Source organism: Gracilinanus agilis, chromosome 1 (genome assembly GCF_016433145.1).
Source record: "Gracilinanus agilis isolate LMUSP501 chromosome 1, AgileGrace, whole genome shotgun sequence".
NCBI classification, from domain to species: Eukaryota; Metazoa; Chordata; class Mammalia; order Didelphimorphia; family Didelphidae; genus Gracilinanus; species Gracilinanus agilis.
The window spans coordinates 318,679,091-318,701,713 of NC_058130.1; positions in this window are offsets into that span (position 1 = coordinate 318,679,091).

Here is a 22,623-nt window from a genome sequence, read left to right on the forward strand (position 1 = left end):
TTTGTACTTATCTTGTTTTATATTCAGCAATAGGTATTTTGAGGGTTCCATTAAAATAGCTAATATGAAGGAAGCTCAAAAGAGAAAGCATGGCTTTCGACTTTACTAGTAAATTTATGTGCCTAATAAATTTTTCTTTCTTCTTATAAAAGCCATAAAGAGGGAAAAAATAGCTTTGTCTTTAGAAAATGGTAAAGATAAAGACTTATGAATAAATATAAAGAGCAGTGAACTAGCATCTTTGTTTAACTAGAATTTTTTTTATTTCCATTTTCATTAGAAAAGTAATAGGGGGCAAGTAAGAGGCTCAGAAGATTGAGAGACAGGCCTAGAGATGGGAGAGTCCTGGGTTCAAATGTGGCCTCAGAAACTTCATAGCTGTGTGACCCTGAGCAAGTCACTTGACCCCCATTGCCTACCCTTACCACTCTTCTGCCTTGGAGCCAATACACAGTATTGACTCCAAGATGGAAGGTAAGAGTTAAAAAAAAAAAAGAAAAAAAATTTCTACAAGAGTCAAAATAGAAAGATTTTCTGGTCAACAGAAATTAAATTTCTTTATTTTTAATAGAGGTTTTCTATATATCCCCATTACTTTGTTTAAATCTGTATTGCTAAATTTTTAATTATGCTAATTAGAAAAATATTTTGTTCAGAAATACAAAAGTTTCTTAATAAATCTCTCAAATAAAAATGCTTACTATTGGGGAACAGAATGATGGTTACATCCTGCCTAGCAGCATTTCTGCTATGTGGCTATCAACCCCAACTCTGGCCATACACCATACCCTTTCAGTGGTATGTGGTCAATGAGGCTCAGAAAATCAAAAGGATATGTGATCTCATCTATGCGAACAGTTTATCCAATGATACACATCATCACCCGCCCAGATATGCCCATCCTGTGGGACTCTTGTCCATATTGACCTATTAATATCAAATAAGAACTTCACTAAAGGTCCTGGGGTTTTCCTCACTCTCTCTCCAGGAATTTACTCCTACAAAATGGCCAGCAAACAATTACTGAGGGGAGAAGAGAATTTAAAAAGGGAAGATGTTCTCTTCTACAGTTCATGCTAAATCACAGAGGGTTTTCTTCTTACAGTTTTAGAATAGTTCATTTACCTCATCCCAAAGAGAGGCTAGAACTTTAATAAGCTACAATGTAAACTCCAGCTGTGACCAAATGTCATTAATCTACAATTACAAAAACATTTTGAATGCCCAAATATAATCACAAAATTTTCTGAGTTTAGCCAACATGTAGATACATGTGCATATATTGGCACATACTTTTCACCTGTTACACACAAACATACACACACACATCTATTCCTGCTGGACAAAGATCTGCTTTGGAAAGTTTATTCAGTCCAAAAAAAACCTAACCTTAAATATTCAATGTTTCCCCATTTTAAAATATTATTAAATAGATTAATTGGATTATTATATTCTTTAAGAAATTTTTTATTTTGCTTGAGATTTATGTTTCTTTTTTTCTCACAGAATCCCCCAAATCGATACTGGTATAATATAAATTTGTCCTTTGTCCCAACTGTTTACCAGTTTTATCATGGCATTCATGGACTAGCAGTGTAATTTCCAGATAAAAATTCAATGGTATAAACTTTTTCATAAGAATATCTCTCACTGACAAGATTTTTTTTCAGGTGAACTTGAAATGATCTTACAAATGTGTATTTCTGCTGAGTTCACTGTAATCATATATACATTTTTAAAAAAGTAATTACAGAGGTAAAAGCCTACTTAAAGGCAACACTTTGAACAGAGAAGACACTTAATAATTTAATTTATAAATGGAAAAGCATCACCTTGTCAAAAGTCACGCATATCTTTACCAATTCTTCCAAAGATCACTCAAATAGAGCATGTGAAAAATTTCTAAATGAGAGTGCTTACAAATTTATTGTCAATGAAACATAAATTTCAGTTTATTAAATGGAACTAACTAAATGCAGCTCCAACATTCACTTGTACTTAGCAAGTCCATCTTCCCACACCTATTAGCATAAACTAGTCTTTAAATTTTTGCTAAATCACCTTTAACTTCTAAAAGCTGATCCTAATACAATTACAATGAATAAAGCCTGTATATGCAAATCAACTGATTTTGCCCTCCTGATTAATTTAGCTATATTCCAAAGAAAAGGTTAAATTATTTTTTAAAGGAACATTTAAGAATTAAAATTTACATTTGCAAACAGAATGATAAACTTATTCTTGCCTAGGTGATCTACTAAAATTTAATTGTTTTCTGTTGTAATCTTTTTTTGCTCAAATATGTGTGTGTATATATATATATATATATATATATATATATCAGGTTTCTTCAGCAAACAGCTTCATTTCAATTAAGATCAAGGTCAGAGATTGGCCTTAGGAAGAACACTGAATTTCTAAACAATCTAAGATTGTAAAATTTTCTTTTTCCCATCAGTTACCTCATTTGTTATAATACTTTAAGCTCTCATAAGAATATTCAGAAAGAAAATAACGTGTAATGATTCTGAATCTGCTTTCTAGAATGTCAGGCAATCAAACAGGATTCAGACTGCTACTGTGATAAAGACTGCATGACCAGTTTCAGAAATTTGTTGAATGAGGGAGCAAGGTAGCTTTGTCAGACTTTAAGGAAATTACTCTGACAGTCAAGTGACAGATAGACTGTGGAATGAGGAGAAATGAGGCAGGAAGTCCAACCAGCAGGCTATTGCAATAGTCCAGATGTGAGATGATAAGAACCCTATCCAGGTGGTAGCAATGTCAAAAGAAATAAGGGTGTGTAAGAGAGATTTTATAAAGGTAAATTAATAGACTTTGGTAAGAAATTGGATATGGGGGTGAGGGACAGTAAAGAGTTAAAGATGATATCTAAGCAACACAGTACTGCTGGTTGCCTCCTGAACAGTAAAAGAAAAGTTAGGAAGAGGTGAGGATTTAGGGGAAAAGATAATGAATTCAGTTTTGTATATGTTAAATGTAAGATATCTATGGGGCATCCAGTTTGAGATATACACCAAGCAGTTGAAATGTGAGACTGCAGGCAGCAAGAGAGGTTAATACTGGATCAGTAGATTTGAGAATCATCGTCATAGAGATGATAATTGAATCCATGGGAGCTGATGAGATCACCAAGTGAAAGAGTAGTGAGAGAGAAGAGACCTCAGACAGAGCCCTGTAGGACATAACCGGCTTGGGGCACAACCTGAGTGAAGATCCAGCAAAGGAGACACAGAAGGAGCTGTCAGATAGGTAGGAGGAGAATCAAGAGACATGTCTCAAAAAGCTAAAGAGACAACAGTATGCTAAGAAATAGAAAAGTAGATTGGTGGAACAGAACAGACATATAATGAACAGCCATAAAATTTTATAATAGCCTTGTGTTTGACAAAAGTAAAAATCTAAGGTTTGGGGATAAGAATTCACTATTTGGTAAAAATTGTTAGGAAAACTGTAAAAGCAATCTGGCAGAAAGTAGATCTAAACCAATATCATACAACATTTGCCAAGATAAGGTCAAAATGGATTCATGACCTAGACATAAAGTGAGATATTCATAAGCAAATTAGAACAGGGAATATATTGCTTATCAAATAGATACCTAGGAGAAGAATTTATGAATAAATAAGAGATAGCATTGTGAGATGTAAAATAGACAATTTTGAATATATTAAATTAAAAAGCTTTTGTACAAATAAAGCTAATGTAGGCAAGATTAGAAGGAAAGCAGGAAATTGGGGGAAAAGGGGGGATGTTTGGAGACAGTTTCTCAGATAGAGGCCCCATATCTAAAATACTTAGAGAAATTGGTCAAGTTATAAAAATATAAGCCATCCCCCAATTGATAAATGGTCAACAGATATGAAAAGATAGTTTTTGGATGAAGAAATCAAAGCTACTTATAACTATATGAAAAAATGCTCTAAATCATTATTGTTAGGGAAATGCAAATCAAAACAATTCTTAAAATGTCAAGTCACCTATCAGATTGGCTAAAATGATAAAAGAGTGAAATGACAAATGTCTGAGTGGATGTAGAAAATTGGAATACCAACCAGTACATTGTTGGTAGAACAGTTAACTGATCCAGCCATTTTAGAAAGAAATCAGGAATTATGCCCAAAGAGCTATAAAATGTATATACTTTTTGACCCAGAAATACCACTACTGGGTTTATTTCCTTAGGTAATCAGGGAAAAAGGAAAATAACTTATATGCTCTAAAATATTTAAAGCAGCTCTCTTTGTGGTGGAAAAGAACTGGAAATTGAAGGAATGCTCATCAATTGGGGAATGGCTAAATAAGTTGTAGCATATGATTGTGTTGGAAAACTATTGCGCCATTAGAAATGACAAGCAGGTTAGTTTAAAAACATTGAAAGACCTATAATAAATTATGAAGAGTGAAATGAACAGAACCAACATTATATAGAGCTACAAAAATATCATTTGAAAAATGACTTCTATATGTCCACCTCCAGAGAAAGAAATGTAAGACATAGTTTTATGTGTACATATACCATTTTTTTCAAGTGATCCCTTCTCTAGTGCAAGGAGGGGAGGAAGGGAAGAAGGGAGTTAATAGGAAATTTTAATGTAACAAAAATATATATATAAATTTAATTTTTTTAAAAGAGAAGAGAGTGTCAAGGAAGAGAGAGTGATCAACAATGTCTAAGGCTGCAAAGAAGTCAATGAGAATGAGGATTGAGAAGCCATTGGATTTGGCAACTAAAAGATCTTTAAATATCTTTGTCTCATCCATTCTCTTCTTTTAAAAAATGTGATTTCACTGATAGGAGAAGTCCTAAATATGGAAATTCTATTAGTGCAAGTCAGTATCTTCTCTGCAACTTATAGACTTAGAGAGTAACCTAGGGCACTGGGAGGTTACTTGTGTTGCTCTTGGTACAACATGTTAGAAACAGGACTTGAACCTAGGTCTTCCTAGCTTTGCTACAGCTGCCTCCGATTCTTTTCTAAAGATGAAACAGTCAGCTCTGCAAGCATTCCTTATTAAGACTATGATGAGTATTTTTTGATTTTAAAGGAATGTAGATCAAATATATCAAAGTATAAATAATGCTACAAAAGCATTGCTCAGGATTTTTAAAAAAAAGTTACATCCTCGACTGCTCCACACTTCCTCTCTCTCTCTGTCTCTCTGTGTGTGTATGTGTGTGTGTGTGTGTGTGTGTGTGTCTGTGTGTGTGTGTGTTTGTCTGTGTGTGTAGGTGCATGTGTGTGTGTGTGTGTGTCTCTCTCTCAGCCTCTTCTGGTCCGTGGAGTACCTGTTAGCGCAGGCAGTGGTGTAAAGATGGCTAAGTCTAAGAACCATACCACCCACAACAAATCGCACAAATGGCAAAGAAATGGCAGCGAGAAACTTCAGGCACAGAGATACAAGTCTCTGAAAGGGATTAACCCCAATATTCTTAGAAACACAGGCTTTGAAAAGAAGGAAAAGAAGAGGGAGTTGACTGAGATAAAAACCCACAAAACCAAATCTGTCAAGGCCCTAACAGAGGCCATCCACGTCCTAAGCAAAAAGGTCTCTATGTCTGAGTTCCACAGGTCACCTCAGAGGATCACGAAACACAGAAATGTTAAACCCAATGCCAGGCGCATTGGCCTCAAGACTGCTACCAAATGTTCAGGATCCAAGGTCAGCACTGAACACCTAGACCCCAAGATCACTAAGCCTGACTCTAAGGTTGCCAGAACCACTGAACTGAGGGTGGCTAAGTCCAATGATCGCAAGGCTACTAAGCCTGACCCCAAGGTCACCAAATCTGAACCCAACCACCACAGATATGGCTCTAAGGCTAACAAATCTGATGCCAAGGCGATCAAGTATGAAGCCAAGGTCACCAAACACAAAGTCAAAGTCACCAAATCTGACGGCCAAATTACCAAGTCTGACTCCAAGACCACCAAATCTTATCCCCACACTACTAAATCTGACTCCGCTATCATCAGATCTAAACCTAACGCAAGCAAGTTTGAAGCCAAGGTCACCAAATATGAAGGCCATATTACCAAATCTGACACTAAGACCACCAAATCTGGCCTCAAGACTAACAAGTCTGAAGCCAAGGTCACCAAATCTCATTCTAAAGCAACCAAGTCTGAAGCTAAAGTCTACAGAGCTGAAGTTCAAATTACTAAGTCTTACCACAAGACCTCCAAATCTGGCTCTAAGACTAATAAGTCTGACTCCGAGGTGACCAAATCTAATCCCAATGCAACCAAGTCCAAAGCCAAGATCACCAAATATGAAGCCAAAATGACCAAAAATGACCCAAAGCCCACCAAATTTGACCCCAAGACCACAAAGGTCTCCAAGGCCATCAAGTCTGAAAATGAGGTCAAGAAGTCTAACTTAAATGCAACAAAGTCCAAAGCCAAGCTCATCAAACCGGAAGCCCAAGTGACTAAATCTGACTCTAAGACCACCAAATCTGGTCCCAAGGACACCAAGTCTGATCCCAAGGCAAACAAGCCCAAAGCCAAAGTCACCAAGTCTGAAGTCAGAATCATTAAGTTTGATCCCAAGGCCACCAAAAATGTTCACAAGGCCACCAAGACTAATACTAAAGTCTCCAAGGCTACCAAATCTAATCCCAAGGTCTCCAAGGCTTCCAAATCTGACACCGATATTACAAAATCTAATCCTAAGGCAAATAAGTCCGAAACCAAGGTCACCAAACCTGAAGCCCAAATCACCAAGTCTGACTCTAAGACTACCAAATCTGGCCCCAAGACCACACTTGACATTAAGGTCTCCAAGGCCATCAAGTCTGACACTAGGACCACCAAGTCTGATCCCAAGGCAACCAAAGCCAAAGCCAAAGTCACCAACTCTGACCCCAAGGCCACCAAAAATGGCTTTAAGGCCACCAAGACTAACACCAAGGTATCCAAGGCTATAAAGTCTAATTCTGAGATCATGTTTGATCCCAAGGCCACCAAAAATAGTTTCAAGGCCACCAGGACTAACACCAAGGTCTCCAAGGCTACAAAGTCTGATTCTGAGATCATGTTTGTTCCCAAGGCCACCAAAAATGGTTTCAAGGCCAACAGGACTAACACAAAGGTCTCCAAGGCTACAAAGTCTGATTCCGAGATCATGTTTGTTCCTAAGGCCACCAAAAATGGTTTTAAGACCACCAGGACTAACACCAAGGTCTCCAAGGCTACAAAGTCTAATTCCGAGATCACATTTGATCCCAAGGCCACCAAAAATGGTTTCAAGGCCACCAGGACTAACACCAAGGTCTCCAAGGCTACAAAGTCTAATTCTGAGATCACATTTAAACCCAAGGCAATCAAGTCTGAAGTCAAGGTCACCAAGTCTGAAATCAAAATCAGCAAGTTTGATCCCAAGGCCAATAAATGTGGCCCCAAGGCTATCAAGTCTAACACCAACATCTTCAAGACTACCAAGTCTGAAGTTAAGATTACCAAGGTTGACTCAAAGATCATGAAACCCAGTGATTCCAAGACTTCCAAGCTCATTGATTTCAAGGCTGCTAAGTCTGTTGAGACCCCACTGTACCAAAAGCAGTCAAGAGCAGATACTGGGACTAAAGCTACTAGTTTGAAGCCTTCTAAATAGAAGTTTCAGGACATAATGACATGTTTAAATCTTAAATCACTGTTTTTTTTCTAAGCCAGGATATGATTATTCATTATTTTGTACAAATAAAGGAAATGGCGAGTCATAAGAAAACAAAAAACAAAACAAAAAAAAAATGTTACATCTTTCTGAGTATTTTTTTCCTTAAAATGGATACACACACATATGAAAGCACACACACACACATATATACACATATAGATATTTATTTATATGTATATATTGAACAAATAAACATGCAGAAGTCTCAAATGCAATTTAAATGGACTGCCAAACACTTTTGGCAAAAAAAGGCTCTACTGCCACCTGCAGGTTTCTTATGAGAATTGATTTTCAAAGTTTTTTTGTTTTTGTTTTTGTTTTTTAATAAAAAGGATGCTACTGAGTCAGGAAAAATCAAACAAAACATTAAACAGAGCCTTTAAGAGCTGGAAAGGCCCTTATTAAACAACTAAATCCCACCTCTTCATTTTTCAGGCAGAGATTAAGTGACATAACTATTTGTTGGTTAACCAGAGAGTCCATCTGACTCCTACTTGGTGGTTTTCTTCCCCCAATAAATATCTAGTCAGTTTTCCTCATCTATTTCTTCTCAAACACCACTGCAACTCATCTGTAGATAGATTCTTTTCTTTAAGCACAGTGAATTTTTTACTCTTTTATTTTTCAGTTCCAAATTTTCTCCCTCTCCTTACCCTGTCCCCTATTCAATGAAAAGACAAGAAAAATAAGACCTAAAACAATTATAGATAATTATGCAAAACAAATTTCCACATTAGTCCTACTCCCAAAAAAGACAAGAAAAAGAAAAAAAGACAAATATACTCCAATCTGCACTCTCTGTCCAACAGTTCTCTATCTGGAGGTAGATAACATGTTTCATCAAGAATCCTTTGGAATTTGTATTGAATCATTGTATTCATTTGTGTTCGTCATTAGAAGTTGAATGCAATCAGTATTACTTTTACTTTGTAGCTTGTTCTCTTGGTTCTGCTCATTTCACTATCTGTTCATACAATCTTCTCAGGTTTTTCTGAACTCATTCCCTTTATCATTTCTTATAGCACAACAGTATTCCATCACATTCATGTTCCATAACGTGTTTAGCTGTTCCCCAACTGATGGGCATCCCCTCATTTTCTAACTCTTTCCCACCACAAAAAAAAAAACTATGCTATAAATATTTTTGTACATATGAGCTCTTTTCTCATTTCTTTGATCTCTTTATATATAGTTCTAATAGTAGTATTACTGATTTTCAAAGGGTATAGACAGTTTTATAGCCTTTTGGAGCACAGTTCCAGATTGCTTTCCAAAATGGTTACATTGGTTTACCAAAAATCCATTAATGTACCTGTTTTCCCATAACCCCTCCAGTATTTATTTTATTTGTCATCTTAGCCAATCTGATATGGGTGTTATAATATCTCAGTTTTTTAAATTTGCATTTCTCTAATTATTAGTGATCTAGAGTATCTTTTCATATGCCTATTGATAGCTTCCACAGAATACCCTTTTCATATCCTTTGACTATTTATCAATTAGTGTAATGATTTTTATTCTTATGAATTTGATTCAGTTCTTTCTGTATTTTATGAGTTCAGATTACTTCCCAATTTCCTGCTTTTTTCCTTAATTTTAGCTGCACTTGTTTTGTGTAAAATTTTATATAATCAAAATTATCCATTTTACTTTCTGTGAACCTCTCTCCCTCTTGTTTGGTCATCATGAACTCTTTCCTTATCCATAAATCTGACAGGTAATTTCTCATTCCAATACTTTGTTTGGGTAATCATCCTTTATGCCTAAAACACACGCCTATTTTGAACTTACACTTTGTATATGATGTGAGATGTTGATCTATGCCAAATTTCTGCCAAACTACTTTCCAATTTTCCCAACAGTTTTTGTCAAAAGAGTTCTTGCACCAATAGCTGAGATCATTGGGTTTATTAAACTCTAGTTTACAGTACTAATTTTCTTCTGTATGTATACTAATAAGTTCCACATATCAATTCTCTATTTTCTTACTCAGTACCAAAGAGTTTTGATGATTTAGAGCTTTGTAGAATAGTCTGAGATCTAGTACTGCTAGGCTACTTGCCTTCCCATTTTTTTCCTTTGATTTCCCTGATATCATTAACCTTTTATTCCTCTTTTTCCTAATTCTGTATGGTAATTCTTTAGTACTTTGTTATGGCACTAAATAAGTAAATTAACTTAGGGGAGTATTATCATTTTTATTGGAGTATTATCATTTTTATTATATTAGTTTGGTCCAATAATAAGCAATTGGCATTTCTCCAATTATTTAGGTTTCTTTATTTGTGGGAAGAGTATTTTAATTGTTTCCATACAATTCCTGTTTGCAATTATTTAAATGGATTTTTTGTCTCTGTTGCATTTTGTTGGCAATATACAGAAATGCTGATTATTTATGTGAATTTATTGTATATCTTGAAATTCTGCTGAAGTTGTTAGTTTGTTTTTTCAATTAGCTTTTAGTTAGCAATCACTAGAAAAAAAGCCATTATGTTATTTTTAAAATAGTTTTATTTCCTCATTTGTTGATGCTCATTCCTTCCATTTATTTTTCTTGTTCTTGTTATTGCTATCATTTCTAGGATGATACTAAATAATAGTGAAAATGGAGATCCTTGTTTTACCCCTGATCTTACTGGAAAGGCTTCCAGCTTATCTCCATTATAGATAATACTTGTTCATGGTTTTAGATATAGAATACTTATCATTTTAAGGAATGTTCCAATATTCCTATGCCTTCTAGAGTTGTGGTTTTTATTTAAACAAGAATAAGTATTATATTTTGTCAAATGCTTTTTCTTGCATCTATTGAAATAATCATGCTATTTTTATTATTGGTATTGGTATGGTCAATTATACTTAGTTTTCCTAATATTGAACCAGTCCTCCCTCCACTCCTGATAGAAAAATGTCGTCTTAGTATATGATCTTTGTGATATATTGCTATAATATAATCTTCCTGCTTGAATTTTATTTTAAAACGTTTGCATTGATATTTATTAGGAAAACTGGTTTATATTTTTATTTGTTTTTTTCTCTAGTTCAAGTATCAAGACTATATTTTGTGTCACAAAAGGAATTTGCTAAAATTTTTCCTTACAGCTTATTGGAATTAATTGCTCTTCAAAATGTTTAATCAGATATGTTTATAAATCTGGCTGGTGCTAGGGATTTTTTCTTACCTATTGTGCAATTACTTTTTTTTAAAATAGAGGTGTTTTAAGTATTCTACTTAACTTACATATTTTATCTTCTCTTCAACTGGGCAATTTATATTTTTGTAAGTATTAATCTATTTCATTTAGATTGTCAGTGTTATTGACATATAGTTGGGCAAAATAACTCCTACTAATTGTTTGTTTTCTCTTAACTGGTTGTGAATTCATCTTTTTCATTTTTTGATACTTAATTTGATTTTCTTTTAGAACATTGGTTCTTAAACTACAGACCATGGGCCTGTATTTCATGTGGTCTGTGAATCTGAATAGGAAAAAATTATATCTTCTCTAACTTCTAACTGAAATTTGGCATTTCCTTTCACTACTTAAAAATACAATGCTTTGCCACAGTCTTCACCAGATGGTCAAAAGTAGTTCAGGGTACAAAAAGAAGGTTAAGAATCCCTGGTCCAAATGAATAATATAGATTCCCAAATAGAGAGGTTTTGTTACATTCATTTTTCACCTGGGTCTCTCTAGGATTGCCATGATTTTGAGTCTTTTGTTGGGGTTCCTCATAGGTCAGTGTTCCTCTAGGATGAAGACCAGGCATTCCAAAACAACCTAGGTTCCTAAACCCTCCCTAGAACAAACCAATGTTCTCACAGAGACAATGGAACATTGAATCCTAACATCTCTGGGAATCCCCAAAGAAGAATTATCCCTAAGGTAGGAATCAGATCAAATTCCAAAGACATTTTTATCAGGTGTCATGACCTCTAGAGAAAAGGTTATTTTTGTTAGATACTAATGTAAATGGAAGTATCTACGGTACAGTAGATTGAAGAACAAGAGAGGTTAGGCAAAATCACCTCCAAGTGATTTACTGGTTTTATTTTAAGAGATCTGATTTGGAAACAAAAATAGATTAGCATTGGTATATGATGCATTACAGTTTGCAAAATATTTTACAAATACAGCAGGGCCCCTGTATCTGTAGGGGATGAATTCCAAGATCTATCATGAATGGCTGAAACCAAGGACATAATTGAACACCTGCTTGTTAAGCATAGGTAACTCTATCAGAGGACTGACAAATCAGTGGATACAATATAGCACCACTCCCCTTGCATTTGGCGGGGAGGTCATTGGTACAGTATATAAGGGCTCTCTTAAACAAGGTACTATGATAATGCTACAACAAATGCCATCAGCAAGAACCCTCAAGGTAAATTGGAGGAAAGTTTTACATGGGAATGTGGGTATGGGTACAAAAGAAATGAGTCATCAAATGGGCTGTCAGATTTCACCATGTTACACCCTGTACTCACTTGGTAGGCAGTCTGAAATTTATGAACCATTTTATTTTTCCTGGAATTTTCCAAATTTTTTAATTTTTTTCCCTGTGGTTAACCGCGGGTCACTGAATCAGTGGATACCAAATCAGTGGATATGAGTGTACAACTGTGCCATCTAACAACAACTCTGAGGTGTAGGTGCTATTTTTATCCCCAATTTATAGCTAGGAAAACTGAGGTGGTCAAAAGTTAAACAACTTTGTCACATAACTATTAAATGTCTTAAGTCATTTATGTGATGGCATCCAACACCAATAATCCATTAATGAAAAAATACAGACAAAATTTTCCCCTCTTCCCCCAATTAATGTTAAACAACAGCAGCTGTTTTGTGTTCTTTATCAGTAGTGAAGCAATTTATAATTTTCCTGGTCATTTTAAATAGATCTTATTTTTAAAATTTCTTAAAATAGCACCTAGGGTTTCCAAAACACAAAGTATTTGATTCTCATATATTTCTCTGAGTACAAGTGATGTCAGTGCTAGGTATTCCTTGCACATCACTAGACATGAGCAAATTTGTCTGCTAGGACATTTGAATAGTTGACTGTAGACCTATGGTGCTATAATTAAGTCTAGTACCAATACCACTGCCAAAAATCACCAGAGTGGGTGGAGAATGCAGCCAAGTAAACTCTAATTATGGAAGGCGGGTTTCTGAGATGCTACATGCAAGGAACACAGGCAAGATCAGACAGCTTAGACAGGTTACCAAGCCAATAAAAATAACCTTGTCAAATTCAGGTCAAGTCCCTTTTTGGGCAACAGCTGCCACTTTATTTCTTTCACAGGTACTCTTTAAACAATCTTTGCACTTGGCTTGTTCCCTCAAAAAATGCAGTTATAAAATCTGAACTATGCCATTCCCACTGCTACAATAAGGAGACCTGAGTGAAATCCCCTACCTATCTTCTACTGTATGTCCTCTCATTCAATAGTTATTGAATATCTCATAACACCTAAGAAAATAGTACTGTTCACTGAGATGCATTTTTGTCATCTTTAAAATAAAATGTGTCAACATGGGGGGAAGGGAATTATTAGAGCCAGCTATAAAAAGAACTTAGAAAAGACTGCTATTATCACTAGATACTAAATATGCAATGTGAAATAAAAGAGATATGGTCATGTCCTGTCTACTATCAGACACACAAAAACAAAGGCAATTTAAAATGCATAGATATATTAAGCCTTGTGATGTGACATGAGAGTAGTTGGATATTAGATGATATCCTATATTTTAATATTTATTAGCTTTTTAAATACATCCATAATAAGGTAAATTTATCATAGGCCAATAGTTTATTCAGCAAGATAAAATGTGCTACTATTAATAGAAGCTGGAAGGAGGAGAAAAGTTTCAAAGTGCTTTCCCTCCACTATTTTCTTCTGTTTGAGGTTCAAGGCTTTCTCAGTGTAACAAAGTTCAAAGAATTACTATTTTGAACATTTTTACTTCCTGACTTCTCCTTCCCCTGCAAAAAGAAATAAAGTTGTCTTAGCTAGGATTCTAATTGAACATTCAATTCATGGAACTGGCAAAAGAACTTTGCGGATCACTGTGGAAAGCAAATTGAACATCTTTGCTAAAACCTCTGAAAGAATCCAGTCACCTTACCTGAGTGCCTAAAGAGGCTGCCATCATGTGAGTCAGAAGCTTAGCAGCAAACATCGAATATCTGGCACAGAAGATATGGGAAAGAATGGCCAGGCTGAAACCTGCAGGAACAGCAAGAAAGCAATGTTGTTTTAAAATCCATGAACAAACTGTTCATGTTAGCAAGAAAAGCACTGGAGCCATAAAAGAAGCCAGACCGATTAGCTTCTACCCCTCAAGTTTGAGAAAGATTTGCAGTTCAAAATCTGATATTGGGCTATTCAGTACACTTTGTGAAGTCATCATCCTCACTAAGCAAAAAAGGTAGTTTTCCCAGTCAAAAGTGTGTATTTGATCCCAACTATAATGTCTATATTAGGAGGTGAATGGATTATTTTTCTCTTGACATTATTTTCATTATTTAAAACAGCTGGTGCCACGAGAGAAGACACACTTACATCTTATTGTCAGAAAAGCAGGTGGCTTGGTTAAATAGAGATGTTTAGGAACGGAGATGGTGTTTGCCAAGTATAAAATGGTAAATCATGCTATAAAAATTTACCTATTAATTATCATTTTAATTTACAGGTAATAGTTATGTAATTATAACAGTGATAATTATGAGTTTTAAAAGCAACTTCATTCAGCTGGGTGCCAAAACTAAGGACAAAATCCCATTAGTTCACAATTCATTGCCTTTCAGTATAAAATCCCAAGTTTCAAAATGGTAAATTAATCACTGTTTTTAAATCTGCTTTGTCCTCATCTATTCACACTTCAAAAACCAGGGGATGAGGAGGATCTATTCCATTATTCTTTATCTTGAAACTTTTCTTTTAAGGCCAGGATTTGATTAATCTTAAAAATGTTTTTAATGTTAATATCACTATGTAAATATCTATCCCACCCATATAGAAGCAGGATGAGTAGAGGTTTATAAAACAGTTTTCTAATATTTTCTCTATTGGTGGTTCTGACTCTATCCTTTTTGTCTTTCCTTTTTGTCTAGATCTGTGATTTCATCAGCATAAGGAGCTCCTGGTGTGATTCCTCCTTCCCTAATTCAGATGGGGAGCAAGTCATTAATTTACAATCTTAGGGATTAAATGACTTGCTCATGATTACATAACTAGAGTGCATCAGAACAGGATTTAAGGCAAAGTTTTCTTGATGCAAAGGCCAGGTCTTTCACCTCTTTTGCATGCTGCCTTTCTACTTTTATGTTAACATATGTTTATGTTTTAAAACTATAAAAGGCTTTCATGATAAGCAAATGAAAAAAATACTGTATTGTTTCTCTGCCACCATCATTTTCTTAAGTTGTAAATAGGTTTTTTTCTTTTCTTTTTTATGGAAGCTAAGGATTGATACAATTCAAATGGACATCTGAAAGGTCCTTATGACTCATTTTCCTGGTATATATGTGCCTGCAGTAAGCCTTTGGGTGCTGATTTAAATAGCAGCCCCTTGTTTTAATATAGTAGAAAGGACACCACTTGGTGAGGCAGACTTTGCATAACCCAAGGCTATCAGGCTAGAAGGTTGGCCATGAAATCTGGAGCAATTCTTTTTTGGGAAGGCTGCCATGGGATTTTCAGTGTTCCCACAGAGCTGACAGGTGCGCAGGTCCTAGGGCTTCATCCAAAAGACACCCACATAGGCACACAATGTATCTATAGAAGCACAAGCGCTAAGGTGACCCTGCTAAGATTTGCACCTTTGCTGGCAAAGCCTTGATATTCTGGCACTGATGTTTGCATGTATTCACAATATAATTATTAGTAATGATGACCTTGAAGAACTGAAGATACATGTCAAGAGAATATTGGCTAATATGAATAACCAGATTAATAAGTTCCATTAAAGGATTAAGATATTCTTTTTTGAAAAATTTCTTATAGGTAATAACAATTTGTGTTTAAATAATCCTTTAAGGGGGCATCTGGGTCAGTGGATTGAAAGCCAGGCCTAGAGACCAAAGGTCCTAGCTTCAAATCTGGCCTCAGACACTTCCTAGCTATGTGACCCTGGACAAGTCACTTAACCCCCATTGCCTAAGCCTTGCCACTCTTCTGCCTTGGAACCAACACAAAGTATTGATTCTAAGGTGGAAGGTAAGAGTTTAAAAATAAATAAATAAATCATCCTTTAGGTTTTGGAAAGCACTTCACATATATTATCCCACTTGATCCTCATGAAAACCATGTGAGCTGTGAACTCTAGTTATTTATTTTTATTTTTTTCTACTTTGAATTTTTTATTTTTTAGAAAAATTTTCCATGGTTACATGATTCATGTTCTTTCTCTCCCCTTCACCCCACCTCTGCCCCTTACCCCACCCCCCAGTAGCTGACACGTATTTCCACTGGGTTTAACATGCGCCACTGTATGAGGAAATTTAACTTAGGAGTTAAATGACTCACTAAGCTATCGTTTCAGGAAGGATTTGAACTCCAGTCTCCCAACTCCTGTTCTTTTAGCCTTACTGTTCTACCTCAAAGTCTACAGATTTTGCTCATAACCTACTTACATTCATAATCTATAATAGCCTACAAAATTTTAAGTTACAAGTAAATTCTCCAGTCAAACATTAGCACATTTCTATTTGCTTTTGTTCCTGAAACTGAAATATAAAATTATAGTTTATGTAATCTATCCTCTTGTCTCTATAGTCTCTCTTGGTGACCGCTTTAGTTCCCAGGAATTTAATTATTATCTTCAAGCAAATGACAACCAGATGTATACATCCAGCCCTAGCCCCTTTCTTGAACATCAGTCTCCTATTAACCAAGCTGCCTCTTAAACATTTGAGGCTGCTGAATGACATAGTATGTAGACTGCTGGACTTCAAGTTAGGAAGACTTGAATTCTAATCCTTTCTGAGACACTTCCTAACACAGTGACTCCAGGAAGTCACTTAATTTTTTAGATTCAGTTTATCTATAGAATGGTCAAAATAATAGTACCCATGTTACAGGGCTATTGGGAGGACCAAACAATATACCATGTATAAAGTGCTTTAAACCTTCAAGAATTTTATAAATGTGAGCTATTCTTTTTATTGCTGTTATTATTTCCAACTGGACACCCCTTTGGTCCCTCAAACTCAGTATATTCAAAAAAGAAATCACAATCTTTTTTTCCTAAAACTTCTGTTCTTCTGAATAATTTTCATACTTCTATTGAGGGTATCACCAGCTTTCCTACATAAACCTAGTTTTAATCACGGAGTCATACTTGACTCTTCATTCTTTCTCCCACCCTATATCAAATCAGTTGCTGGGTTTTGTTGATTCTACATCTATGATAGCTCTCATATTCAGACCCTTCTCTCAACTCACATGGCTACAACATAGATAAAGTGTTTCTTGTCTCTCATCTAGATCATTACATTTGTCCCCTGATTGGTCTTTTTGCCTCGTTTCTCCTCCCTCCAATTCAACACTCAAATTTATCTATCTAAAGCACACTACTCCTCTGCTGAAGAAGTTCCACAGTACCCTGTTGTCTCTCAAGGATAAAATACAAATCCCTTTATTTGGCATTTAAAACACCTCACACAAACTGGCTCTGGCCCATCTTTCCAGGCTTACTGCATATTAAACTCCCTCATTCTGTCATAATCAAATGAGCCTTTTTGCAGCACTTTGAACTTGGCATTCAGTCTCCTATCTTCATGCCTTTACACATGTCTCCCTTGTCTCAAATGAACTCCTCCTTTTTATTTACACTAAGGCACATCAGTGTCTCCTTTTATTTTGTAATTACTTGTGTACATTGACTTTTCCCTAACTGCCACAGAATATCAGCTTATTCAGAGCAGAAACTATTTTTAAATTTTGCCTTTGTGTCCCCAGTGCCCATCTATTCAGCAAAGTTGATGACACAGAGTAGGAGCTTAAGAAATGCTTGTGGAATGCCTAAATGAATTTAATCAAGAGTTCAGCATAGCAGATCTCAAATATTTTGGTCTCATTATCCCTTTCTCCTCTTAAAAATTATTAAGGATTGGGACATTGAAGTGACTCAGTGGATAGAGAGCCATGCCTGGAGATGTGAGGTCCTGGGTTCAGATCTGGTCTCTGATACTTCCTAGCTACTATGTGACCCTAGACAAGTCACTTAACCCCCAATTGCCTAGCCCATATTGCTTTTCTGCCTTGGAACTGATACTTAGTGTTGATTCTAAGATAAGGTAAGGGTTTTAAAAAAATCACTGATGACCTCAAACAGCTTTTGCTTATGTGGATTATATCTCTTGATATTTACTATATTAAAAATCAAAATGTCTTAGTGTTATTATGAAAATGGTTTTGGCCTTCTAGACTCCTTAACAGAGTTTTGTGAACCTCTAGAAACTTCCATACCACTCTGTGAGCTCAGCTGCCAGAGCGGATCTATGATTTCATCCATTCAACTTCTCCCTCCAAAACTCAGAATAACCTATTCAATTATTTCTTGGTCTAGAATAGGATTCTATTCATTTCCTCTTATATGTCCTTCATAAAAGACTCTGTGTAGTCTTTTTAACTTTTCCTGGACATCAGTGCAATAACAAGACTTCCATCTTCATTTCCATGACCAGTTTTATTTTCCATTTGTACATTTCCTGGTTATTATGTTTTATGCCATTTCTTTTACATGAATCCACAATGAACAAAGTCTTATGAAGAGAATTATACAATGTTGGAACTAGAACAAGAACTGTAACTTACCTAGTCCAACTCCTTCATTTTCTAAGTGAGAAAACTGAAGCCCAAAAGAAAAGGTTACTTGCCCATTATGTACAGCTATTTCATTGCAAAGCTAGGCTAGAAGTCCAGTCTCTTTAATTCCCCAGATACTATAGAACCCTATCATCAAAATTCTTCAAAGTGAAATTTTAAAATCTGAGAAAGTTTCTAAGATTGCAACTGTAGCATACCAAACAACTGATTATATTTAGTTAAGAAAGCAACCTCTACCTTTAATGCCCCAGAAAAAAAAAATCAGTCAAAATAATCAGTTGACTGGGTAATTTAAAATATATATTAAATTGGACATTCTGGTAATAGATTAATTTATTAAACACAGTTTAATGGGGTCAGAAAAATCTGGATTCAAATTCTGCTTTCTAACACTTGCAAGTCGTGTGATCCTAAATAGATTGTTTATCTTCTCTGCACTTCATACAGCAGCCTGGGACTTAGCTATTAAGTCAGGGACAGACTTCATTCTGCTTTGGTGGAGGAAGTTACACCATGAAGGGTTCTAGGTATGAAGGCACATATCTTTCCAATATTCATGCATTTTAGAGCTGGGTAGCAAGCATAGTCTAATTTACTACAGAACATATTCTATCAAATTAAAAAGAAAGATCTAAATCAAAATTAACTTCCCCTTTCAAAAATAATTACACGGATGACATTAAACTTGCAAGAAAAAAATATTGCCACCAAATGTAAAATCTTTTGCTATTATTAACCCTAACCAAGAATATCAGAAATGAAAGAATGCTTGTCCATATGCATGTATATATACATACATAAATATATATGTTATATATCCTGAAAGAAATACATTGTTTTCCATAACTGAAGTTAACCTTTTTTATTAAATTTTTGTTTTGCATATTTTGACAATTCTTTCCAAAATCTACTATCTTAAAAGTAGCATGCAGTTTGCATAATTTAACTTTTTCTCGATGTCTCAGGGTTATCCGAATGAAGTTCCTAACAACTTGTGCAGTATCTGGGCAATACAGTTGCATTTTCTTTCTTTTTTTTTACTTTGTCTTTTCTATCTCCTCATGCCCCATCAACCATCCCTGCTCTTATTATGTCTTTAACAATCTCCTGTACAGCTCTTGCCATTACCAAGTTGAATGGTCTCTGATTTATATGTGACTCGGTAAACCCATGTGTTGTCTTTCCCATTAAAACGTGAGTTCCTTGAAGGTAGGGAATGTTTCATTTTCTAGTCTAAAGTGCCGGAACTTGTAGTCAGAAAGACCTGGATTCACATTCCATGGCAAACTGGTTGTGACCCTGGGCAAGTCTCAACCTTTAGGACACAACATTAAAACGAGATGAGAGTGGCTGTTAGGATCAAATGAGAAAATTCCGTGAAGTCCTTTGCTAACTTTCAAGTACTACATACATTTGAGCTATTATTATAGTCTCCCCTCTTCCTCTTAAGAGTTCTCAGTTTCCTCAGCTTCCATGCTACTTTCTATTCCAAGTCTTAGAGGATCTTTCTGGGTGATAACAGTCTCTCCTCAAATTCGCTTGAGTATTTTTAATCTATTATTTAAGTATTGTAATCTATTTCATGTATTATTTAAGTATTGTAAACCCCCCGCAGTGGTATGTAAGCTCCACCAGGGGAACCAATTTTCATCTTATATTTGGATTAATGAATGCTTGCTGAATTGAATACCAGTTTTCTTGGTTCATTTATATGATTACCATTTATCTATAATTCATGGATTTATTTAAATCTTTCTAAAGCTGTGACTGTAGTTTCAGATTTTGTCATCCTGGGAGTGATGACACCCCTATTTTTACCACATCTTACAAAGAGTGCAAATGAGGCAGCTATGTGGCCAAGTGGACAGAGTGCTAGGCCTGAAGTCAGAAAGATTCATCATCTTCATGAGTTTAGGTGTGGCCTCAGATACTTACTAGATAGGTATGACCCTCAGTAAGTCACTTAACCCTGTTGGCCTCAGTTTCCTCATCTGTAGAATGAGTTGGAGAAGGAAGTGGCAAACCATTTCAGTATCTTTGCCAAAAAAACCTCAAATGGAGTCATGAAAAGTCAGGCCTGACTGAAACAAATAAACAACAACAATGCTATAAACAATTCTTTCCCTTTTATCCCTTTGTTTTCTCTTGTCAGAGTTTTGAGGAATACTCTCTAGTTCTATTATATAAATATTATTTAATGAAAAAGTTCAAGATTTTAGATTCACTTTTTTTCCCCAGCCTTAATCTTTCTAAACAGAAAATTTCTCATAGAGCAGATTTTTTTCTTCCTTTAGTTGTGTTAGTTCATTTTTTTCTGAACTTATTTTCCTGGTAATGTAATTGTTACATAATGTGGTGACCACCAATCTGCACAGTTGTCACAATATTTCTGATAAAGAATTGCATTAGATAAGTAGACCTGATGATGTTTGCTTAGTTTTCATACTCTTCTCAAAAATCTTTCTCTGTCTTGCTCTATTACTATTTTCCTCTCTCTCTTCTCTCTTTCCTCTTTCTTCTTCCTTTTCTCTGTTTCTCTCTTTCTCACTCCTGTCTTATACCTTTAATCTACCATATATAGATAGATATATAAAAATTTATATGTCAAAATGTATTGCCATTAAGAAAAAATGTCATAGAATTAATACAGAACTGAGGGTGAAGGCCAACAATACTTGTTACTGTATTTAAATATAGGTTTAGAAATAATATAATATTATATTATGGAAAGTTAACTACTTGCAAAGTAGATTTTAAAAATGATATGGCAAATATTTAAATAATATGACAAAAATTTAAAAATAATATGGCAAAAGATAGTAAATTAACATGTGTTTTGTTGTCTAGAAAAATACATATAAAGTAGGTAATAATATGTATGTATGCATGTGTGTAAGCATAACCAAGTGTGCTAAATATTAATTACATATTTAATGACAGATATAATTAGAAGATAAAATATAAAGATTCACAGAAGGGAATCTCAGAAACTTTTGAGACACTATGTATAAAAATGGTCTAGTGTTTGGTAGAAATTACTATTAAAAAGTGTAAAACTTGAACAGTGAGGAAATTTGATAAATTGGGCTGAATAAAGGAAATCCATTAACTCTCAAATCCTACATTATGTCAAACAATACAGTAAAATAAAAAATAATTTTGTGGTTAGAGATATAAAGGAAGTTGCCACTAATACAATTAGAGTTCTGATCATGAGAACAGAACCTAAAATGTCATCTATCTTGCATGCCCAGATACTTTCCCCAACTCAGAAAAATTCAACTAATAATTATTAAGTGCCTCTTGTGTTCAAGAAAATGTGGTATGTACAAAGATAGGACACGTTTTCAGTTTAGTAAATGGCTTATTGTTGGTGTATTAGAAAACAATAATCAGGGCAGATTATTTTGATTGTCAGTATATTCAAGGCTAAATTGGCATATAGGAGCAATTCTTGGGATCATGAGTTCCTATGAAAACTTGTGGAAATTCTAAGCACAAGATAATATTGCGTGGGCCTTGAGGAGCTGATGAACTTCCTGGATGTTTCCTGCCCTATGATGGCCCAGAACTGAAAGGATTTGGCATTCTAGTATGATAGAACAAACCCTGAGTTATCTCTAGGTTCTCCTTTTGCCCCAGTACTGTAGCAGGAAGTGAGAGAGGATGAGGTTATAATACTGGGTTAAAAGAAGAGAAAGCTGCTGGCTGGTCCTCTTATTTATGATTTCTGTGTGGTCCTCTCTAACAGACAGTGGGGTATGAGTGGGGGGAATGGGAAGTGTGGTTCCCCTATCTCAAAGTCCTCCATTTGTAGGTCATGGACTCAACGAGGCAAGCTTGCACCTGGGGCACTTCAGCTGCCTGTCCTATTTTGTTTCTTCTTTCCTGAGCAGGTGAACAAATAGTTCTCAAGTTGGATATAATCAGGTTTTCTTGCCACCTCTTGACCTCAAAAAGTACTTACTTAGGTGCTGGGTCCAATGAGAGGATCAGCTATTTGAAAATATAGAAGCAAATGGATTGAGGTCAAAGATGATAGGAGACTCTGGTCTGAAATGGAGATAATTATGTAGAGATGA